The sequence below is a fragment of the Delphinus delphis genome, chromosome 3, assembly GCF_949987515.2.
Source record: "Delphinus delphis chromosome 3, mDelDel1.2, whole genome shotgun sequence".
NCBI lineage: Eukaryota > Metazoa > Chordata > Mammalia > Artiodactyla > Delphinidae > Delphinus > Delphinus delphis.
This window is the reverse complement of record NC_082685.1, coordinates 92,509,210-92,532,124: the sequence shown is the minus strand read 5'-3', so window position 1 is coordinate 92,532,124 and position 22,915 is coordinate 92,509,210. Positions and strand designations below refer to the sequence as shown.

The window sequence follows — 22,915 nt, the reverse complement described above, 5'->3', positions numbered from 1 at the left end:
TTTGTGCTTCTTCTGCTACTGAAGCACTAGGTAAAAAGAAGAGGTTTGTTGCATTAGTGGGGCTGATTTGTCTTGATCAGCTTTCTACTACTCAGTGGTAGCATAGAGAAGTAGGCCTGGAATTCAGGAGATTCTGTTACTACATCTGTGTTTTCTGGTAAAAAGTAATAGAAAAATAGAACTACTTCACACATGGTCATTACTTAGGACACAGGTTCTTCTGGCAATAAATCTGAGAACTCACCAGACAAAAAACTATGATTAGCTGTCATGCTGGCTGAGTATGAAGGGAATGTGGAAGGGGTAGTGATAAGGGAAGTTACAAATACCAACTATGACAATGTGACCTTATACAAAAAGCAAGGATTGTAGTGAGTATTCATATTTTCTTTTTTGCTTATATATATATATATTTGTAGATATTAAAAATCAGTTTTTCATCTTTCTCTCTTGGTTCTCTTATTATTTAATGTAAATGGGGTCACTAGATATTGAATTTATATTTTATATCTTTAAGTTTCAAGATACCTAAGAGGGAAAGTGACTGAGCTAGAAAAGATATGAACACTATCAAGATGAATAGAATGGCATATGGGATTTTGTATCTCCCCTTTTGGGGAGAAGACAATTTATTCCCTTGACCTTACAAGGATATTTCTGACAAGATAAGCAAAGCATGATGCTATTACCTTTGGTCAGAACTTTAATATGTATAAAAGGAGTATGCATAGATGCTAAGTCCACAAACATTATATATGCACTATACAGGACTGTCTGAGGTCAATTAGGCATCACTTCCAACTGTGAAGTCGGAACTACATTTTCCAGAATCACCTTCACTGTATGGTCATTGGATAAGATTTTCCTATGACAGGAATTCAGGACTTTTCAAAGGCTGGAGTGAAGGGGAAGCCATTATTTCCATGTAGAAATGAAGTTCACAGTAGCACCCTGGCAAACTCTTAAGGACTACCCTCTTCACTGTAACAGACTGGACAATTTGTTGGGTGCTCCTCAAAAGTCCTCAAAGAATGTAGCAGTTTACAGGCAGACACTTGAGGATATCTGGTTCAGTTCTTCAGGAGAAAAAAAAACTTCAGTGTCAGTGTCTATGACCTTCAGTGGCTGCTCCCCAAACAACTGGTATAAACTTTCCCTGAATTTCGCCCCCCAAGCAATTTCAAAGTCATGTGAAGATCTAATTCAATATTCCATTCAAGGACTTCCCTGGCGGTCCAGTGGTTAAGACTTTGCCTTCCAATGCAGGGGGTGCAGGTTCAATCCCTGGTCGGGGAGCTAAGATCCCACATGCCTCATGGCCAAAAAACCGAAACATAAAACAGAAACAATATTGTAATAAATTCAATAAAGACTTTAAAAATGGTCCACATCAAAAAAATCTTTAAAAAAAATATTCAGTGCAGAGTAGCTTCTGTTTTCATTCCTGAATCCAGACTGATATTGGATTGTAGTTCCTGGAGGACTGCAAATGGAATGTGTGTTTTCTGTATCCATTTAGTGTTGGGTGCTGAATAATTGTTCAATAAATTGTTTATCCAGGTCAGATATTTTCTTCACCTCATATAATGAAAAAGCTAACAACAACAAAAAAAAGTGGTAGGGAATTTTAGGAGAAGATAAGACTTTTGCTTCCCATATCCTTACCTTTCTATATTGAACAATAATTAACAGTAATCCTCTCAAGTATTCAAAGGTCTTGAATTATTTACCTAATCCTTTGTGACATTGAATATTTCTCTATTTTACCTAACAGATTCTCTGTTGATAGCTTACTCTACTAGGGTTTCTGTATGTCAGCTGCCTCAATGACAGAAGGAAGTAGACAACAAACAAACAAAAAACAAAACACTACTAAGAAAGACTACAACAAAAACTGTTTCACCTGTTCAATTAAATAGAGTAGGATAAGGTTGTAGGTAACCCTAATTACTACTTTTGTAGTACTCCAGTTCTGAAACTTAACTTGAAATATAATTTCATAAAAATTGTCGTATATTAAAAATCCATTATTTAAATGTCATTAATAACTTTTAAATACCTTTATAAGTCAATCTTTGCTATTCTCTTTCCTGAAATGCACATTATTGAACAGATTTTAAATTATGTCTTCATGGAAATATTTGTTCAACCTCTACTACAAATTTCAGAGATTGATAGTCACATGCATGCATGGAAATCCTTTGAGGGCATGGCTCCTAAATCTTGTATGCTTACTGGTTTTTATTTTATTTTTTCTCCTCCAAAGATGACTGTGAGTAAGTGGAAAGATTCAAGCCAGGAAAATTGAGGTTCTGTGTTCAGGATAGATAATCAAACACAATAGGAGCTGTGAACAGACTCTGAGTTTTATAATTTAATATCAGCAACACCAACTAGAAAGCAGTCCATAGGAAATTATAAAATTTCACTGACAACATTTTGAGAACAATGCATTCAATTCACTTAATTCTTTCTACTACCGACCACTTACTTCCAAGTGCTAGCAAGATATGCTTTCTACTGACAGTAATCCTTCCTATTGATTTCAAAAGTCGGCTTCAGCTAAAGTAAATTGACATTTATATTACTAACTTAGCAGGGATGAAAGTTTAGGTTTATTGCTCTGCCCTGAGGAGCAGCAGCATCACATAACGTAAAAGGCTTTGATCTGGCTTCTGAGGTAAAGGGAAAGAAAATGTATATAAAAGTAGCAGTTCTGTTTTTCATACACCAATTTAGCTGTGCAATGGATTACATTGTTTTTATTGCAGTGACTGCAGGGAAAGGCGCATTTTAATGAATGAATTTATAAACAGATATCATCTGGTTGGATTCAGCTGTTAGTAAGTGTAATGCAAAAACAGAAGTATCAAATTAAGCATGATTCAACTCGGGAAACAAACCTTTTTTTAATTCTATTTTCTTTAAAACCTAGACAAGAATAAAAGTTCCCTGAATTCACAACACATTAAAAATATCTGTGCCTGAACAGTGATAATAAAAGCAGAAACTAGCATGATTTAGTATTATTGTCTCAATAATAATGCTATTCATGTTATTAAATTTGGATTGCCCACTTCTACTTTTATGCCACACTGATATTATTGTTAGAAAATAAATTCAATTTCCCATTTTATATTGCTGCAAAGCTATTTTAAGATATTTTACAGAATCTATGATCCTGCTCTTTTGATAGATTCTATTATTTCTTTTTCATTAATACTGATTAAATGTATATTTTACCCCCTGCTTTTGCACCTTTCAGTCTATGTACTTTCAATGATTTAATCACTGAGTTATAACTTTAATCATAAACAGATTTCCATTCAAACTCTCTTCTCTTTATATTTGGTTCAATGTTTAGACCTCATTCTATTAAGATTCTATTAACCATTTCAATATTTAAAACATTTTTAATTTACAGACTATTATTAAAAGAACTCCTTTTGTGTCCATCAGGTTGTAATAATACCTTAGTACATATTACTTAAATTAATAACTCAGGAAGTAATTGCTGATATTTACACTCCACTGAAAAACCTGAGCATATCATATTTTTGCAAATGTTTAATGTTTTCTTAGCTATTTATAAATCTTTTTGAAAAACTGGTTTTAAGACCTCATAAATATTATGAAATTCCATTTTCTCTACAATTTCTATTTAGTTATCTTTAAATGGAGGCAATCACACAACAATTCGAGATGTATGGAATATGTTTTAATTGGTATTACAAACCTATTGTGCTAAGTATAGTAAAACAGTCTTTGTAATATATCCTAAAAATTCTGCTTCATCACAAAAATATATTTTTAAAATATCACTGGATTTGAAGAGCACGAGAATGGTGAATATTTATTTTGTCTTTTAAATTCTACACAAGTAGACTGGCATAAAGCAGGTAACATTGGATTTTGCTAAAGGTAAGACAATATAATTAGAACACAAGCACACACAAAATGATCCTATTTTGTATGATACAAGGAAATAATGGTATATGTTTTAAAAGAGATTAAAAGACAAATCATAAGGTTATTAATAAACTGGCAACATTATTAATTTTCACCAAAAAAATTCACAGGAAGTTTTATAAATATTTATACTACTAAAGTTTTTTAGATATAAGATTATAAAGAGAAAAAAACGGCCCCACTCTCCAGATAGTCAGCAGTGATAATTTTGAAAATATAAATAAAAATATATGTATAAAATTCAAATGTATAAAATGAAAAGGAAAATTCCATATTCCCTTCCGCATTTCTCTATCTTTCCTGTCAAATGTACCTCCCGCTAACATTTTTTTGCATTTCATAAAAGTAAACATATAGCTAGATAAATAAATGCATGTCAGTCTTATCTTTTGATATGAACACATAGTTTTTTAATACAATTTATCCTATCAATATATAGTACTATAAACATTCCATCTATTTCTTTTTTTCATATTTTGGATGTATTTCCATATCAGCACAAAAGATCTACCTTGTTCATTGTATATATCTGTATTCTATATACGTGCACTGTATTCTATATATGTATAAGTTCTGCTAATTAAATGTCACATTGTTATACTTATTTTGATATTATATGCAATCTTGCAAACCATATTTTGGTGTATGTAAGAGTATGTTTAAAGTATAACCCTACACGTGGAATCTATTGTTCATTAAGTAAGTGCAATTTTAATTCATACAGATATCATCAATTTTGTTCCAAAGAGGTTAGCAGTTGCCATGAATTTATTCCCTGAGTCTTTGTTTTCTCTCTCTCATTTCTCTCTCAATTACCAGGTGTCAACAGTGGAAAAAATGCTATCTTGTTTGTATTTTTATAATTACAAATGAGGTTTTATGTCTATTTATTAGTATCTCTAATTGTTCTGTTATTTTGCTCTAAATTGCTGATTTATATCCTTTCATAATTTGTCTATTTTTAAATCTTCCATGAGCCTTTTATACATTAATAAATTTAATTGTAAAAAAGTGTGGTTTTTTTTCTATTTTTTCTTTTTATTTCTTTTTTTTTTTTTTTTGCTTGCTGTCATTATTTTGGGGAAAAAAAAGAAATGTTTTTATTCCCCTGCCCCCTTTGTGACTCTTGAGGAGAATGATTGAATCTTTTTTTTTTCTTAAATCACTAATATTTACTGTGAACAAAATCCTACTCTGAGTCTATATCTGAATTTTTTCTTCTGTTTTATTGAATTTCTTTCCTCTTTCTTCTCTAGATTTTGTTATTTTCTAGTGAATCTAGCATAACCCAATTCAGGTTTCTTGTTTTTTTATTTTATTTTATTTTATTTTTTTTTGCAGTACGCGGGCCTCTCACTGTTGTGGCCTCTCCCGTTGCGGAGCACAGGCTCCTCCGGACGGGCAGGCTCAGCGGCCATGGCTCATGGGCCCAGCCACTCTGCGGCATGTGGGATCTTCCCGGTCCGGGGCACGAACCCGTGTCCCCTGCATCGGCAGGCGGACTCTCAACCACTGCACCACCAGGGAAGCCCCAGGTTTCTTGTTTTTATTTAAAGGACTACTTGATAATTGCTTTCTAATGTACTCTGAAGAGAGGAAACCTTTTTCATGTTGGCTGTCATTTCCATTTTAATACTGTCAGAGTAGATACCATTGTAGTTTAAAAATATTAACTTTTTTTTTCACTTTCAATGAGAATTTTGGCTTCATTTCTTTGTGTTTTTTAACTATCTATTTTTTCCATTTATAGGAATCAGATTTACCCTTAGGTTCTTCAGTGGTAAAGAATGCTGAATTATAGTCATTTATCCCTTTCTATTCACCATCTTCCCATAGCTTTTGGTAAACCTCTCAGATGTGCTGCAGCAGAGGTGCTTAGTTTACCCATCACTACCCCAAATATTTTTTATCAAAATTAAAACATTATTTGATATGTAAAAGTGAGTTCAGAACTCCGTTGTGTCAAATTCAACACTGCATTTTACATAACTTTTTTTTTGAGTCCTGGTCATCCTTAGTGACCTTTAAGATTCCTGCAGCAGTGATGTTAATACAGTCTCTCCAATCACATCCACCAAATTAGAGCTTGCCTCTATTAGGAAGTGGAAAATCTTTCTTGAACTTCTTCCACTTTTCAATTTTAATTTCTTCAGTCTCAGCTTAGATTTTTGGATAAAGTGATGCAGATGAAGAAATAAATGAATTGTCATCATTTTTGGAAGGCCCCAAGCTGAAGTAATTATAGCCACCTTTACATTCTACACAAGCATGAATTCCACAGGGCGTGTGTACTGCTGCAGGAGAGACTCTTAACTCAAGAAACTGGCTTACACCCTTGTGGTGGTGGGAGGTATAATTCCTCAAAATGGCTTTATTTTTATAACTTATTCTAGTCTTCTTGTTTTCTCTGTAAGACCAATTTTAACAGTGCATCATATTCAAAGGAACATAAATTCAAGTCTAAAAGGGTTGAAAGTGGTGTGATCTTTATGCAGCTTACTTGAAACGGAAGTCTGGAAACAGTGGAATTTCATCCTGATGCACAGCACCAATGTTCTACTATCCATCTTTGAACAGCTTTTCCCTCAAAGTTCCTACCATCCCAAGGGCTACTTCCTATAACATGCTGTCCACCCCAAACTTCATTCTGTCTTTAATTAATTCTGCCCTTTCACTGTGCAGATATCCTCTTTTCTTTGATAAAGTCTTCTTCTGATGTAAAACAAATTTGCTTTTACCTGATTATTCCATGTTAACATCTCTATATCAAATGACAACAGAACAGAACCATGTAGAAAGGAGAAAAGTGGAATGATCTGAATGAGTATACATCACCTAATATTTTTTCCTGTTATACTTATGAAAACACATGTAATTAACTAAAATTAGAATTGTTTATCCTCCTGAAAGTAGCTAGACACAGAGATAAACATTTCCTGTTCAGATAACTGACTGAGACTTCCCCTCCTTATACAGAGAACTATACTCAATCTCTTGTAATAACCTATAATGGAAAAGAATCTAAAAAAGAATACATATATGTATGTATATATACATATATATATGGATCACTTTTCTGTACACCTGAAACTAACACAATACTGTAAATCAACTATATTTCAATAAAAATTTTAAAAATGAATAAATAACCCTGAGTGTAAAATACCCTGTTGATAACTTGTTTACCCCTCCCTGTAAAAATGGTCAAGGCAAAATCTCTGCTGAGATGCTGATCTTCAGATATGGTCTGTTCTCCCTATTGCAATAGCCTAAATAAAATCATCTTCTTAATTGTCTGGTGAGTTTTGCCTTTGACAGTACCGTACATCTACATCAATAATTCTAAACAGATAGATAAAAGAATTGGTAACAGCATTTAAATTGAGGCAAGTGACTTAAAAAATGAAAACAATATGCAAGAAACAGATGAATCCAAAACACATTTTTCATTGTCTATCATAACTTGACAGATAGATAATATAAGATTCTACATTAAAACCTTATAAGCATAAGAGTTTGAACTATTTCAGAAGATCAGTGTCAACAAATGGTGCATAGAGGATTCATTTCTAGAGAGAATTTTTTTTGCATACAGAAATAAAGTAAAACACTTACCTTTTCTTGACTGCTATATAATCTTCAATTTTCTTCTCTAAACAAGTCTATTCTGCACAATCTGCTCTATTTTATTACTACTATTTTTAAGTATATCTAGTAAATAGAAGAGATACAGAATTTGCCAAACTCTCAGTATGATGTGGAATCCAAGAAAGTACAGAAAGGGCAATACTAAATTTAGAGAGACATAATTGGACTGAAAAAATTCTAGTATTAAATCATTTACAATCTGAAATACATATATATATATATTCTGTTTACCTCATTGTTCACTTTGTCTTTTTTTATTTTTGCAACTTCTGAGCTTTCCTTCAGATAATTGGACCCACATATACTGCCCATAGTTTATCTTTCATTTTAAAAGATTTCCTTGTCCTAGTGACATCCACAGCACCCAGCAAGGCACTGGCTCCGTTTTTAGTATTGCCAGACTTCTCTAACTATTTTCTCTTAGCCACAGTTTTACCTGATAAAATGAGGGGACAGATCATATTCACAGTTGTCTTTTTTTGTAGTATGTGTAATAGAGAAAATAATCCTTAAATTCTTAAGTATTTTTCAAAATTATCAAGGTCATAATAAAACAAAGCAAAACTTAGACACAGTCACATATGGGAAGAGACAAAGGAGACATGATGATTAAACGCAATGTGGAATCCAGCATGTAGCAGACAAAGAGCACTACCAGAAAAAATCTGAGGAAATCTGAATCAAGTCGAGTTTAGTTGATAGTAATACACATATGTGGTTCTTTGTTTGGACAAATAGACCATTATTATGTAAAATTTTAACATTGGCGAAATCTGGATGAGGGCATGTGGAGATTCTCTGTTATCTTTGCAACTTTTCTGTAAATCTAGAATTACCACAAAATACAAATTTAAAACAAAAAGACACCAACATATAAAGGTACCTGCTATGTTCTTCTTCTCCAAGCCAGGTCTTGGACAAGGTACCTTCTTCTGAGAGACTGCCTGAAGGTCCTGGCTCTATTCGTTGGGCTGATTCTGATTTGGATTCAGTGACATCACTTGGTGCTCCCCAACCTGGAGATCAAAGGAATGATATGCATCTATCTTCTCTGATTATCATTTTGGTTGAGAGTCAGCCTTTTTGCCCATCTTCCCCATTCTGGGTAGTTTTCTGTCACCCACTCTCAGAAGCTGTGACACATAAAATTCCTTAGGGAAAAAAGTGTTGTAACCTCTCTTTCCATATGATTCAAACTCCATTTTATGGCATCATTTGGGACTCAAACCATCCTATCATTTATTTCCATTCCTAACTTATAACAACTCCACTAATTTGCACATGTAATTCCTTCTGCCAAAAGTAAATGAAAATCAACATATGAAAGCTAATATTTGCCTGTCTCTTAAGCTCACCAATTAGTCAAATATCACCAGCAAGTCTAATTCCCCATAGGTAGACACAGAATTCTTCTCATTATCATTACAAAGCAATGGTGAGCACAGTCCTTTGATTCAAGAAAGATACCTATTAAAAATAAAAATAACTGATTATTTAAGAATGATGAAGATAGAAGATTAAGAATAGGTTATCTGGGCTTCCCTGGTGGCACAGTGGTTGAGAATCTGCCTGCCAATGCAGGGGATATGGGTTCGAGCCCTGGTCTGGGAGGATCCCGCATGCCGCAGAGAGACTGGGCCCGTGAGCCACAACTACTGAGCCTGCGCGTCTGGAGCCTGTGCTCTGCAACGGGAGAGGCCGTGACAGTGAGAGACCAGCGCACCGTGATGAAGAGTGGCCCCCGCTTGCCACAACTAGAGAAAACCCTCGCACAGAAACAAAGACCCAACACAGCCAAAAATAAATAAATTTATAAAAAATAAATAAATAAAAAGAATAGGTTATCTGATGGAGTTGTATTCATTACTTTCCTTAACTAATGAGAAATCTGCATTTACAACCCATCTCTGAAACAAATGTAACTCATGCTATAAAGCCTTGCTAATAAATACTTGGGCTCTAATAAAGACACTTCCCTATAAATACATGTGAATCTGAAGAATATATAAAATTTTTCACCATGTGGAACAATAGTTTCATTACCACCATTTTCTGCTTCCATCCAATATTAATCACCTCTCATATTCTTTAATGATTAACCCCTTAGGCTCAGGATGATAGAATATTTCCTTCTACGACCTCAAGCCATCTAAAATGTGTGTTTCCCACATGTTCAGCCAATGCAGTATGGGAGTCAGATGTGATCGAGAGCCCTTTAAAACAGTTAAAAATCCATTCACAGAGTTCTCTGATTCATAGGCCAAAAAGTTAAAATGTTATTTATGTCTATTTAGCTGCCTTATTATTAGAAGTTAAAGTGTTTGAAGAGGAAGGGAATATTTTTTTTAAACATCTTTATTGCAGTGTAATTACTTTACAATATTCTGTTAGTTTCTGTTGTATAACAAAGTAAATCAACTATATGTATACATATATCCCCATATCCCTTCCCTTTTGCGTCTCCTCCCATCCTCCCTAACCCATGCCTCTAGGTGGTCACAAAGCACCAAGCTGATCTCCCTGTGTTATTTAGCTGCTTCCAACTAGCTATCTATTTTACATTTGGTAGTGTACATATGTCCACGCTACTCCCTCGCTTCATCTCAGCTTACCCTTCCCAATCCCCATGTCCTCAACTCCATTCTTTTTTTTTTTTTTTTTTAACATCTTTATTGGGGTATAATTGCTTTACAATGGTGTGTTAGTTTCTGCTTTATAACAAAGTGAATCAGTCATACATAAACATATGTTCCCATATGTCTTCCCTGTTGCGTCTCCCTCCCTCCCACCCTCCCCATCCCACCCCTCAACTCCATTCTTTATGTCTGCGTCTTTATTCCTGTCCTGCCCTAGGTTCATCAGAAACTTTTTTTTTTTTTTAGATTCCATATATATGTGTTAGCATATGGTATTTGTTTTTCTCTTTCTGACTTACTTCACTCTGTATGACAGACTCTAGGTCCATCCACCTCACTACACATAACTCAATTTCGTTTCTTTTTATGGCTGAGTAATAGTCCATTGTGTATATGTGCCACATCTTCTTTATCCATTCATCTGTCAGTGGACACATAGGTACCTTCCCTGTCCTGGCTATTGTAAATAGTGCTGCAAAGAACACTGTGGTACATGACTCCTTTTGAATTACGGTATTCTCAGGGTATATGCCCAGTAGTGGGATTGCTGGGTCATATGGTAGTCCTATTTTTAGTTTATTAAGGAACCTCCATACTGTTTTCCACTGTGGATGTATCAATTTACATTCCAACCAACAGGGCAAGAGGGTTCCCTTTTCTCCACACCCTCTACAGCATTTATTGTTGGTAGAGTTTTTGATAATGGCCATTTTGACTGGTGTGAGGTGATACCTCATTGCACTTTTGATATGCATTTCTCTAATGATTAGTGATGTTCAGCAACCATTCATGTGTTTGCTGGCAATCTGTATAACTTCTTCGGAAAAAAATGTCTATTTAGGTCTTCTGCCCATTTTTGGATTGGGTTGTGTTTTTTGATATTGAGCTGCATGAGCTGCTTGTAAATTTTGGAGATTAATCCTTTGTCAGTTGCTTCATTTGCAAAGATTTTATCCCATTCTGAGGGTTGTCTTTTCATCTTGTTTATGGTTTCCTTTGCTGTGAAAAAGCTTTTAAGTATCATTAGGTCTCATTTGTTTATTTTTGTTTTTATTTCCATTTCTCTAGGAGGTGGGTCAAAAAGGATCTTGCTGTAATTTATGTCTTGGAGTGTTCTGCCTTGTTTTCCTCTAAGAGTTTGATAGTTTCTGGCCTTATATTTAGGTCTTTAATCCATTTTGAGTTTATTTATGTGTTTGGTGTTAGGGAGTGTTCTAATTTCATTCTTTTACATGTAGCTGTCCAGTTTTCCCAACACCACATATTGAAGAGGTTGTCTTTTCTCCATTGTGTATTCTTGCCTCCTTTATCAAAAATAATGTGATCATATGTGTGTGGGTTTATCTCTGGGCTTTCTATCCTGTTCCATTGATCTATATTTCTATTTTTGTGCCAGTACCATACTCTCTTGATTACTGTAGCTTTGTAGTATGGTCTGAAGTCTGGGAGCCTGATTCCTCCAGCTCCATTTTTCTTTCTCAAGATTGCTTTGGCTATTCAGGGTCTTTTGTGTTTCCATATAAATTGTGAAATTTTTTGTTCTAGTTCTGTGAAAAATGCCATTGGTAGTTTTATAAGGATTGCACTGAATCTGTAGATTGCTTTGGGTAATATAGTCATTTTCACAATGTTGATTCTTCCAATCTAAGAACGTGGTATATCTCTCCATCTGTTTGTATCATCTTTGATTTCTTTCATCAGTGTCTTACAGTTTTCTGCATACAGGTCTTTTGTCTCCTTAGGTAGGTTTATTCCTAGGTATTTTATTCTTTTTGTTACATTGGTAAATGGGAGTGTTTCCTTAATTTCCCTTCCAGATTTTTCATCATTAGGGTATAGGAATGAAACAGATTTCTGTGCATTAATTTTGTATCCTGCTACTTTACCAAATTCATTGATTAGCTCTAATACTTTTCTCTTAGCATCTTAAGAATGCTTTATGTATAGTATCATGTCATCTGCAAACAGTGACAGCTTTACTTCTTCTTTTCTGAATTGGATTCCTTTTATTTCTTTTTCTTTTCTGATTGCTGTGGCTAAAACTTCCAAAACTATGTTGAATGAGAGTGGTGAGAGTGGGCAACCTTGTCTTTTTCCTGATCTTAGAGGAAATGGTTTCAGTTTTCACCATTGATAATGATGTTGGCTGTGGGTTTGTCATATATGGCCTTTATTATGTTGAGGTAAGTTCCCTCTAGGCCTACTTTCTGGAGGGTCTTTATCATAAATGGGTTTTGAAATTTGTTGAAAGCTTTTTCTGCATCTATTGAGGTGATCATATGGTTTTTATCCTTCAATTTATTAATATGGTTTAACACATTGATTGATTTGCATATATTGAAGAATCCTTGGGTTTCTGGGATAAACCCCACTTGATCATGGTGTATGATCCTTTTAATGTGTTGTTGGATTCTGTTGGCTAGTATTTTGTTGAAGATTTTTGAATCCTTGTTCCTCAGTTATATTGACCTATAGTTTTCTTTCTTTGTGACATCTGTGTCTGGTTTGGGTATCAGGGTGATGGTGGCCTCGTAGAATGAGTTTGGGAGTGTTCTTCCCTCTGTATTTATTGGAAGAGTTTGAGAAGGATAGGTGTTAGTTCTTCTCTCAATGTTTTATTTTTTTGTTTGTTTTGTTTTGTCTTTTGTGCGGTACGCGGGACTCTCACTGTTGTGGCCTCTCCCGTTGTGGAGCACAGGCTCCAGATGCGCAGGCTCAGCGTCCATGGCTCACAGGCCTAGCCGCTCCGCAGCATGTGGGGTCTTCCCAGACTGGAGCATGAACCTGTGTCCCCTGCATCAGCAGGCGGACTCTCAACCACTGCACCACCAGGGAAGCCCCTCTCAATGTTTGATAGTATTCACCTATGAAGCCATCAGGTCCTGGGCTTTTGTTTGTTGGAAGAATTTTAATCACAGTCTCAATTTCACTGCTTGTGATTGGTCTGTTTATATTTTCTATATCTTCCTTTTTCAGTCTCAGAAGGTTGTGCTTTTCTAAGATTTTGTCCATTTCTTCCAGTTTGTTCATTTTATAGGCATACAGTTCCTTGTAGTAACCTCTCATGATCCTTTGTATTTCTGCTGTGTCAGTTGTTACTTCTCCTTTTCCATTTCTAATTCTATTGATTTGAGTCTTCTCGCTTTTTTTCTTGATGAGTCTGGCTAATGGTTTATTTATTTTGTTTATCTTTTCAAAGAACCAGCTTTTAGTTTTATTGTTCATTGCTATTTTTTCCTTCATTTCTTTTTCATTTATTTATGATCTGATCTGTATTATTTCTTTCCTTCTGCTAACTTTGGGGTTTTTTTGTTCTTCTTTCTCTAATTGCTTTGGTGTAAGGTTAGGTTGTTTATTTGAGATTTTTCTTGTTTCTTGAGGTAGGATTTTATTGTTATAAACTTCCCTCTTAGAACTGCTCTTGCTGCATCCCATAGGTTTTGGCTCGTCGTGTTTTCATTGTCATTTTTTCTAAGTATTTTTTGATTTCCTCTTTGATTTCATCAGTGCTCTCTTGGTTATTAAGTATTGTATTTTTTAGACTCCATGTGTTTGTATATTTTCCAGATTTTTCCCTGTAATTGATATCTACTATCATAGCATTGTGGTCAGAAAAGATACATGATATGATTTCAATTTTCTTAAATTTACCAAGGCTTGATTTGTGACCCAAGATCTGATCTCTCCTGGAGACTGTTCCATGAGCACTTGAGAAGAAAGTTTATTCTGTTGTTTTTGGATGGAATGTCCTGTAAATATCAATTAAGTCCATCTTGTTTAATGTATCATTTAAAGCTTGTGTTTCCTTATTTAACTTCATTTTGGATGATCTGTCCGTTGGTGAAAGTGGGATGTTAAAGTCCCTTACTATGTTTGTGTTACTGTTGACTTCCCTTTTTATGGCTGTTAGCATTTGCGTTATGTATTGAGGTGCTCCTATATTGGGTGTATAAATAGTTACAATTGTTATTTCTTCTTCTTGGATTTATCTGTTGATCATTATGTAGTGTCCTTCTTTGCCTGTTGTAATAGTTTTTATTTTAAAGTCTATTTTGTCTGATATGAGAATTGCTACTCCAGCTTTCTTTTTATTTCCATTTGCATGGAATACCTTTTTCCATTCCCTCACTTTCAGTCTGTTTGTGTCCCTAGGTCTGAAGTGGGTCTCTTGTAGACAGCATATATATAGTTCTTGTTTTTGTAACCATTCAGCCAGTCTATGTCTTTTGGTTGGAGCATTTAATCCATTTACATTTAAGGTAGTTATTGATATGTATATTCCTATTACCACTTTCTTAATTGTTTTTGGTTTGTTATTGTAGGTTTTTTCCTTCTCTTTTGTTTCCTGCCTAGAGAAGTTCCTTTAGCATTTGTTGTAAAGCTGGTTTGGTGGTGCTGAATTGTCTTAGCTTTTGCTTGTCTCTAAAGGTTTTAATTTCTCTGTCGTATCTGAATGAGATCCTTACTGGGTAGAGTAATCTTGGTTGTAGGTTTTCCCCTTTCATCACTTTGAATATGTCTTGCTACTCCCTTTTGGCTTGCAGGGTTTCTGCTGAAAAATCAGCTGTTAACCTTATGGGGATTCCCTTGTATGTTATTTGTTGCTTTTCCCTTGCTGCTTTTATATTTTTTCTTTCTACTTAACTTCTGATAGTTTGATTAATATGTGTACTGGTGTGTTTCTCCTTGGATTTATCCTGCATGGGACTCTGCACTTCCTCGACTTGGTTGACTATTTCCTTCCTCATATTAGGGTAGTTTTCAACTATAATATCTTCAAATATCTTCTCAATCCCATTCTTTTTCCCTTCTTCTTCTGGGACCCCTATAATTCGAATGTTGATGCATTTAACGTTGTCCCAGAGGTCTCTGAGACTGCCCTCAATTCTTTTCTTTCTTTTTTCTTTATTCTGCTCTGCAGTAGTTATTTCCACTATTTTATCTTCCAGGTCACTTAGCCATTCTTCTGCCTCAGTTATTCTTCTATCAATTCCTTCTAGAGAATTTTAAATTTCATTTATTGTGCTGTTCATCAGTTTGTTTCCTGTTTAGTTCTTCTTGGTCCTTGTTAATCTTTTCTTGTTTTTTTCCATTCTATTTCCAAGGTCTTGGATCACCTTTATTATCATTTCTCTGAATTCTTTTTCAGGTAGACTGTCTATTTCCTCTTCATTTGTTTGGCAGTGAGGTTTTACCTTGCTCCTTCTTCTGCTGCATATTTCTCTGTCTTCTCATTTTGCTTAACTTACTGTGTTTGGGGTCTCCTGTTCACAGGCTGTAGGTTCGTATGACCCACTGTTTTTGGTGTCTGCCCCCAGTGGGTGAGGTTGGTTCATTGGGTTGTGTAGGCTTTCTTGTGGAAGGTACCGGTGCCTGTGTTCTGGTGTGTGTGTCTGGATCTTGTCTTTTGGGTGGGCAGGGCTGCATCTGGTGGTGTGTTTTGGGGTGTATGTGAAGTTAGTATGATTTTAGGCAGCCTCTCTACTAATGGGTATGGTAGTGTTCCTGTCTTGCTAGTTGTTTGGCATGGGGCATCCAGCACTGGAGTTTGTTGGCCGTTGCTTGGAGCTAGGTCTTAGGGTTGAGACGGAGATCTCTTGGAGAGCTCTTGCTGATTGATATTACATGGGGCAGGGAGATGTCTGGTGGTCCAATTTCCTGAACTCGGCCCTGTCACTTCCAAGGCTTGGGCCCAATGCCAGGCCAGAGCACCAAAACCCTTTCAATGGCTTAGGGAAGTCTTCAGCCAAACAGAAACATCAAAAACAGAGCACACGCCTGTAGAAACCCTCCAGTAGGGAACATTTAAAGGAATTATTTTTCCAACTTGGAAGAAAGATGGCATATAAAGGTGCATTAAAAATTCAAAGATCTACAAAGTCCAGTTGGATTTGCTATTGTTTTTTAAAGATTTACATAGTATGTAGAGAAATATAAAGTTATGAGCAATAATAAATTTCTATGTAATTTAAAAAATTGATTTGGATCAGAGACCCTTTTTCACCAGTATGGGTGTTATTGACTTTATGTAAGAACAATAAATATTTTGCATTTAAATTAAAATAGTGCATTACATTACTTGTATCTGCATTTACTCACAAGGCTACTGATATATGATTTTATGCCTGCAAATAAAAAGAAAGTGGCAGGGTAGGCAACACTAGAAGCAGTTATTATTGTTGCCCTATATTTAAAAATTAAAAATTACTTTACAATGTAACTTAGGCCAATCATCATTTTATTCAAAGAAAAATAAAAAGGAAGAGACTAATTAATCTCTTTAGAAACAAGAAAATATCTTTTTAGTCCATATGTCTATTTTCCTTTGGTTCATGTATCTACCACACTGCTGGTTATTTTTTTTTTTTCATGAACCATAACCTCCTTAAAAGAAGATGCATGCCTAGGCTATATGGTAGAATATATATAAGGTATTCTTTATATATTAGAATAGAAAATTGCATAACTTTTTCATATTATAAAAATAATTGATCTTTGGCTGATTATTCCTTAAAGGATGACAGTTACTAAGGAGACTTAACAGTAGTATTATGCCTTTCTAACTGCTTTCAGTGGAGGAAGACCAATAATTGGAAGGATGATAGAGATGCTCACAAATGGAGGGTGTGCTCTGGCCAGGGAGAAACAATTCATCTTTGATAGAGTGATAAGACATTTTCATCTTTGGGCAAATCTAAATATAAGAATGTTTGTCATATATCTAACCAATTGCTGATCTTCTGTCATGTTTAATCCTTTGTCCTTGTTGCTCTATGGAGCACCACAGAGTAAGGCAAATGTTCCTATCAGCTCATAAGACATTTGAGAATAGGTATAACAATCCCTTATTTGATTCAAAAAACTTTCAAATGTGGTTTCTTTAGAGGTTTCCTATCCTGTTTGTTTTGTTTGAAAGTATTCCGACTACTGTCCCTCATGAAATCTGGATTTCTTAACTAAATGCTACAAGCGTCTGACCAAGTCTATGAAATGAATCCATCCTTTATTCTGGATTCTGATAATGCAGAACAAACCTAAGTAATTTTTCTGGATCCATACAACCCTGTATTTTAAATATTTGGTAACAAAATTGAAAGACTATTTTACCAATTTTCCCTTATCTAGTCATGGAGATAATTATTTCCTTTCTCTTCCTCATCTCCTAAATTCAAATTAAATAGTCCCAAATTTTTCCAGCATAAGGAAATTGTTAGAAGATTACTAAGCACGTGGTCAAGGTTGGTATTTGTGCTTCTGAAGCATGCGTACCAGCCAAATAGTCTATGTAAAGGGAACCAAGGACTAATTGTCAAATCATAGGGGTTAGACACTTCCTCCAGTGATTGCAACAAATATTTATTGACTGCCTACTATGTGCCATACATTGAGTTAGGCACATGGATATCATGATTAATAAGCTATTCATGATTCTTGCCTTAATAGATCTTACAGTCAAGTGACAGGGAATAACTTTATAAATTAATCACAAAAATCACAACTGTTAAAAGTACATGGGGGACTTCCCTGGTGGCACAGTGGTTAAGAATCTGCCTGCCAATGCAGGGGACATGGGTTCGATCCTTGGCCTGGGAAGATCCCACATGCCACGGAGCAACTAAGCCTGTGCGCCACAACTACTGAGCCTGTGCTCTAGATCCCACGAGCCACAACTACTGAGCCCACATGCCACAACTACTGAAGCCCACGTGCCTAGAGCCTGTGTTCCACAGCAAGAGAAACCACCACAATGAGAAGCTTGCACACCGCAACGAAGAGTGGCCCCACTCACCGCAACTAGAGGAAGCCTACACGCAGCAACGAAGACCCAGTGCAGCCAAAAATAAAATAAATAAATAAATAAATAATTTTTTTAAAAAAGTACAGGGAAAGAGTAGTATATAATGGTAGATAGCTCCATACTAATCATGGAAATGTTCAAAAAGCTGTTAACTACCTAAATAGCAATGAAGTATCAAATGGTTAGGAATAAACCTAAGAAAATATGTTCTAGATCTAGACTAACATATATTTAGAAAAAGTAAAGACCTAAATGAATGGACAGGTATACCAAGTTCAAAGTTTGAATACTGAATACATTGAAGCAATCATTTCTTCCCAAATTGATCTGTAGATTTAATGTCAGCTCATTTAATATCCCCACATATTTTAATCAATTTTGATGAAACCCAAGGTGGGATCATAGTGGAGAAAAAAATGTTTTTCCTATAAATTGTTTTAATATAATTGGATTGCCATTTGGAAAAAAAAATGGAAATCCACAAGTTAAACTTCACAATACAAACAGAATTCTAATCCAAGAGGATATACATATATGCAAAAGTGAAAGACTTAACAAAAAAAGCTAAAAGATAACATAGTAGAATACTTTCTTGACTAGAAAGAAGGTTATTTTTTATTTTTGCTTTATTTTTATTTCTATGTAGGATTGCCAAACTTAGCAAAGAAAGATATGTCACACCTGGCTAAATGTGAATTTCAGATAAACACTGAGTAACCTTTTTTAGTGTAAGTGCATGCATGCAATATTTGGTGCATACATATACTAAAGTATTTTTGTTGCTTATATGAAATTTACGTTTAACTGGGTATAGTGTTTTTTATCTGACAACTCTATTTCTAGGTAAATATATAACAGAAAAAACTGCATATAGGCACCAAAAGAACTACAATAATGTTCATAACAATATTATTTGTCAGAGTTCCAAAACTGATACAACTAAGTGTCCATAATAGGTAGAAAAAAGAAATTTTAGTATAGGATGAAATACTATAAAATACTTGAAATGGACAAACTACAGTTAAAATGAATAAGAGCATAACACAGCATTATGCATTTGGTATGATTAAATTTATATAGAGTTTAAAAACAGGCAAAACTAAAGTTTGGTATTAGAAGTCAGGACAGTGATTGCCCTTGGAAGAAAAGGAAAGTAATAATCAGGAGGAGCTTTATGTGGACTTCTGAGGTGCTGGCAATGTTGCATATCTTGATCTGGTAAGTATGTATATTTTGAAGTAATTTATTGAGATCTTCATCTACATTGATTATACTTTTCTGTAAGAGTCTTATGATTCAACAAAAAAATACTAAAATGTCACAGCTACATTGATATAGACCAGATTGACTTTAAGGCAAAGAACATCACTAGAAATTAAATTTTTTTTTTTGGCAAAAGATAGTTTAGTCTTTTACTGTTTAAAATCATGTTTAAACATCTCCAATGGCATTGTCAATAACTGTTAATAATTCCTGAATTAACTCTTCTAAATTGCTTTTATTTTTTAGTCTGAATCCATTAAAAAAATCTTGAAAGTATAAATATGTTGAAGTATATTATGGTTCAAATTTCTTCTGTTTCCTGCAATATTCATCAAATATGTGCATAGAAGTCAATCTCCTTTTTTATGTTGGAGAATTTTGCTTATAATAGTTATACTAGGTGCTATTTAGTTGATTTATTTTTACTTTCTTAAACCTGGTGAATTCTCCCCTAAGAAAATGAGTTAGAGATTCCCATTGTTATTTAGGTTTCAAGTTACTATCTTTTGAAAACTCCCACTTCCCTTCATTATACACTAAGGACATCAATCCACCAGGTGAATTCAGACATCTCTATCTCAACTGATCAGCAAATGAGTTTAGCTGTTATATGTGGTACTGTGGGACAGATCACTTTATTTTCATAATCATAGCCTCTTGTCTACATAATAATTTACATAATTATTTAAAATGTTTAAATTCTTCTTATTTTATAAAATGTTATAAAAGTTACAGTGATGAAAATAGTTAAATGCATATGTCTTATACACTTAATATAATTAAGTGGATATTGGAAGTAATAAGACCTGCTAATGGAATCAAATCACTGAATATACATTAGATGTCTCTTAGAAAAGCATACAATTATAAGTAAAAAGAACAAAATTAAATACTCTGTATTAAAAATCCTAGAAGGAGGTTATGGGGAGGGGGAAGAGTGAGCTGTGACAGGGCGAGAGAGAGTCATGGACATATACACACTAACAAACGTAGTAAGGTAGATAGCTAGTTGGAAGCAGCCGCATGGCACAGGGATATTGGCTTGGTGCTTTGTGACAGCCTGGAGGGGTGGGATAGGGAGGGTGGGAGGGAGGGAGACGCAAGAGGGAAGAGATATGGGAACATATGTATATGTATAACTGATTCACTTTGTTATAAAACAGAAACTAACACACCATTGTAAAGCAATTATACCCCAATAAAGATGTTAAAAAAAAAAATCCTAGAGGGCTTCCCTGGTGGCACAGTGGTTGAGGGTCCGCCTGCTGATGCAGGGGACGCGGGTTCGTGCCCCGGTCTGGGAAGATCCCACATGCCGCGGAGCGGCTAGGCCGGTGAGCCATGGTCACTGAGCCTGTGCGTCTGGAGCCTGTGCTCCGCAACGGGAGAGGCCACAACAGTAAGAGGCCCGCGTACCAAAAAAAAAAAAAAAAAGAAAAAAAAATCCTAGAAATATATCGTCAACTCTTGTGTCCATCAGGGAAACTGAAACTAAACATTTTATATTTTTAAGATTTTTTTGTAACAATCTCTCCTTCTATGCATAAACCAGTCAGTTGATTTTTGAATATTAAATATCACTTATATCCAGGTTTACATTATACACAAAATGATGAAAGCTAGAACCATTAATAGATTCTGCTAAAGATATTTACTGTCTTTTTTTTTCCTTTGTTGAACATCAGTGGCAGTGCCTACCGATAGTTTTCCACAATTTTTTTCCCATATAACTGGCCTATACTCCATGTATTCACAGGGCTGCAGCTGGTCCCTTTCCTTTAACATTTTTCCTTGCCAACTTTGAGGAGAACTCTTAACTTAGGTAAGAAAAGGTAGATAGTGAAAATCATGTTCCTTTGCAGCTATTGCTTTGCAAAAGGAAATTGTAATGTGAGAATAAGTAATTATATCTTTACAGTGATGGAAATGTGTATTCTGAAATGGTCTTAACTTGATTATAACTTTCTAAATTTAACACTTTTGAAATGAATTCACCATAATTGGGAACATGGTTTCCCAAATCTAAGGTACCTCTTTCTCTTTCTTGCTTCTAATTTTACTATTCCAAATTACAATTTAACTGATTTATCCTACTTTTTTTTTCTTTTTTAATTAGACACAAACTTTTAAAGGTACCGGGAAATGTGGTTAGACGGTATGCAGATGCTGCCGCCTGGTTATGAACATCCAGGGACCAGTTACCTCTGGTCAGGTCGAGAGCGTGTTTATCCTCCATGACAAAGTACTCTTTACTGAAAGAGTGAAAATGACTTTTATTCCAGTATGAAATGCACTTTGCTTTATTTTAAGCATCTTTCTTTGATAATAGAATTTAATCAGATTTTCTTGTTGTTGCTGGCAGTTTTTATCTAGCCCTCCTCCATAACTCAGCTGATCTGAACTTTCAGTCCCCTGCTGCAGACAGACCCCGATGAAGCATAACCAAATAAATACATTCAAATTCTCAAAGTCTTAAGTAGGATAAATGCTTCTTATCAGAACTATTTATCCATGGGTGGTACTCTACCTTTCATATTTTACAGCTGTTGACTCGTCCCGAAGGAACACATGCACTGGAATTTCCTGTTAAAGATTAAATCCTAATCTCCCAAGTGGCCAACATCTATTCAGCTATTTACAACAATGTTGTAAGTCAACACCAAGCAGCTGTTCAGTTTATTTCTTCATACAAGGATTCTTAGCTTCATAGTCTAATGAATCAACCTGAGGTTGATTTAGGCTTGCAATCATGCCAAGAGTTATGAGTTTATTTGTGACTTAATAATTTAAGAGGATCCTTGCCATTTTCTCATACTATAACTAGTAAATCAATCATAAAACAAAATCATGACAGACATGACTCAACAAATTAGAAAGAAACCTTAGGAAAACATATCATTACTTTTGTTTTTAAAGCAGTATGAATCACATTATAAATCATTTCTGGAAAAGCAAAAGGAAATAAGTCATGGCCTCTTCCAGTGTGTTTTAAAAGGTGAATTAACCCCAAGGAAGCACACTTGTTCAAATGATGGCTGTGTTTAGAGGAATAGTCACAGACATAATGAAGCACAAGAAAACAGAAAATTGCATTGGCTAAGAGCAATATGACAGATAAATGACTTTGGATGAACTTGTTAGGAATAATTCTCTGACCATGGAATGTCAGCTGTCCATGTGGCCGTAACTGCTCATCATGAACCCGGTGATGTCAGACCCACCAAATCATAAGTTTGGGTGGACCTAAGAGCAATCCATCATAAGATGGCTCACACATCTGGGATCAGGAACAAGCAAAGCAAGAAGGTAAATGTAAACTGCATGTACAGATGGCCCAGATTCCCAAGTCATCCACAAGTGTTTTAACTCATCCTCTTCCTCATCTCACATCTATGGCCACAAGAATGCCACATGGACAGCTGATAAAGGAGGTAAAAGTCCAAGTTTGGTTCAAGGTAGGTTCAAGGTTTGGTTCAAGTTGACCTGTGAGTGCAAACTGAAATTGGTTAATGGCTGTGCTAAAGCACCCTTTAAGGGTGGCCTAAAAGAGACTGGTGAATAAATGTCCTGAGGGAAAAAAATTTATATTTTACACGTGGTT

At 35.0% G+C, this 22,915-nt stretch overlaps 1 long non-coding RNA gene across 1 annotated transcript in view; it reads right to left on the bottom strand.

Moving 5' to 3' along the window:
- The window catches only part of LOC132422157 (uncharacterized), a 164,533-nt gene that overhangs the window by 19,404 nt on the left and 122,214 nt on the right, over positions 1-22,915 (bottom strand). Inside the window, exon 2 of the long non-coding RNA XR_009518818.1 lies at positions 8,501-8,633. This is a non-coding gene — a long non-coding RNA (uncharacterized lncRNA). The remainder of the gene's footprint in view (positions 1-8,500; positions 8,634-22,915) is intronic.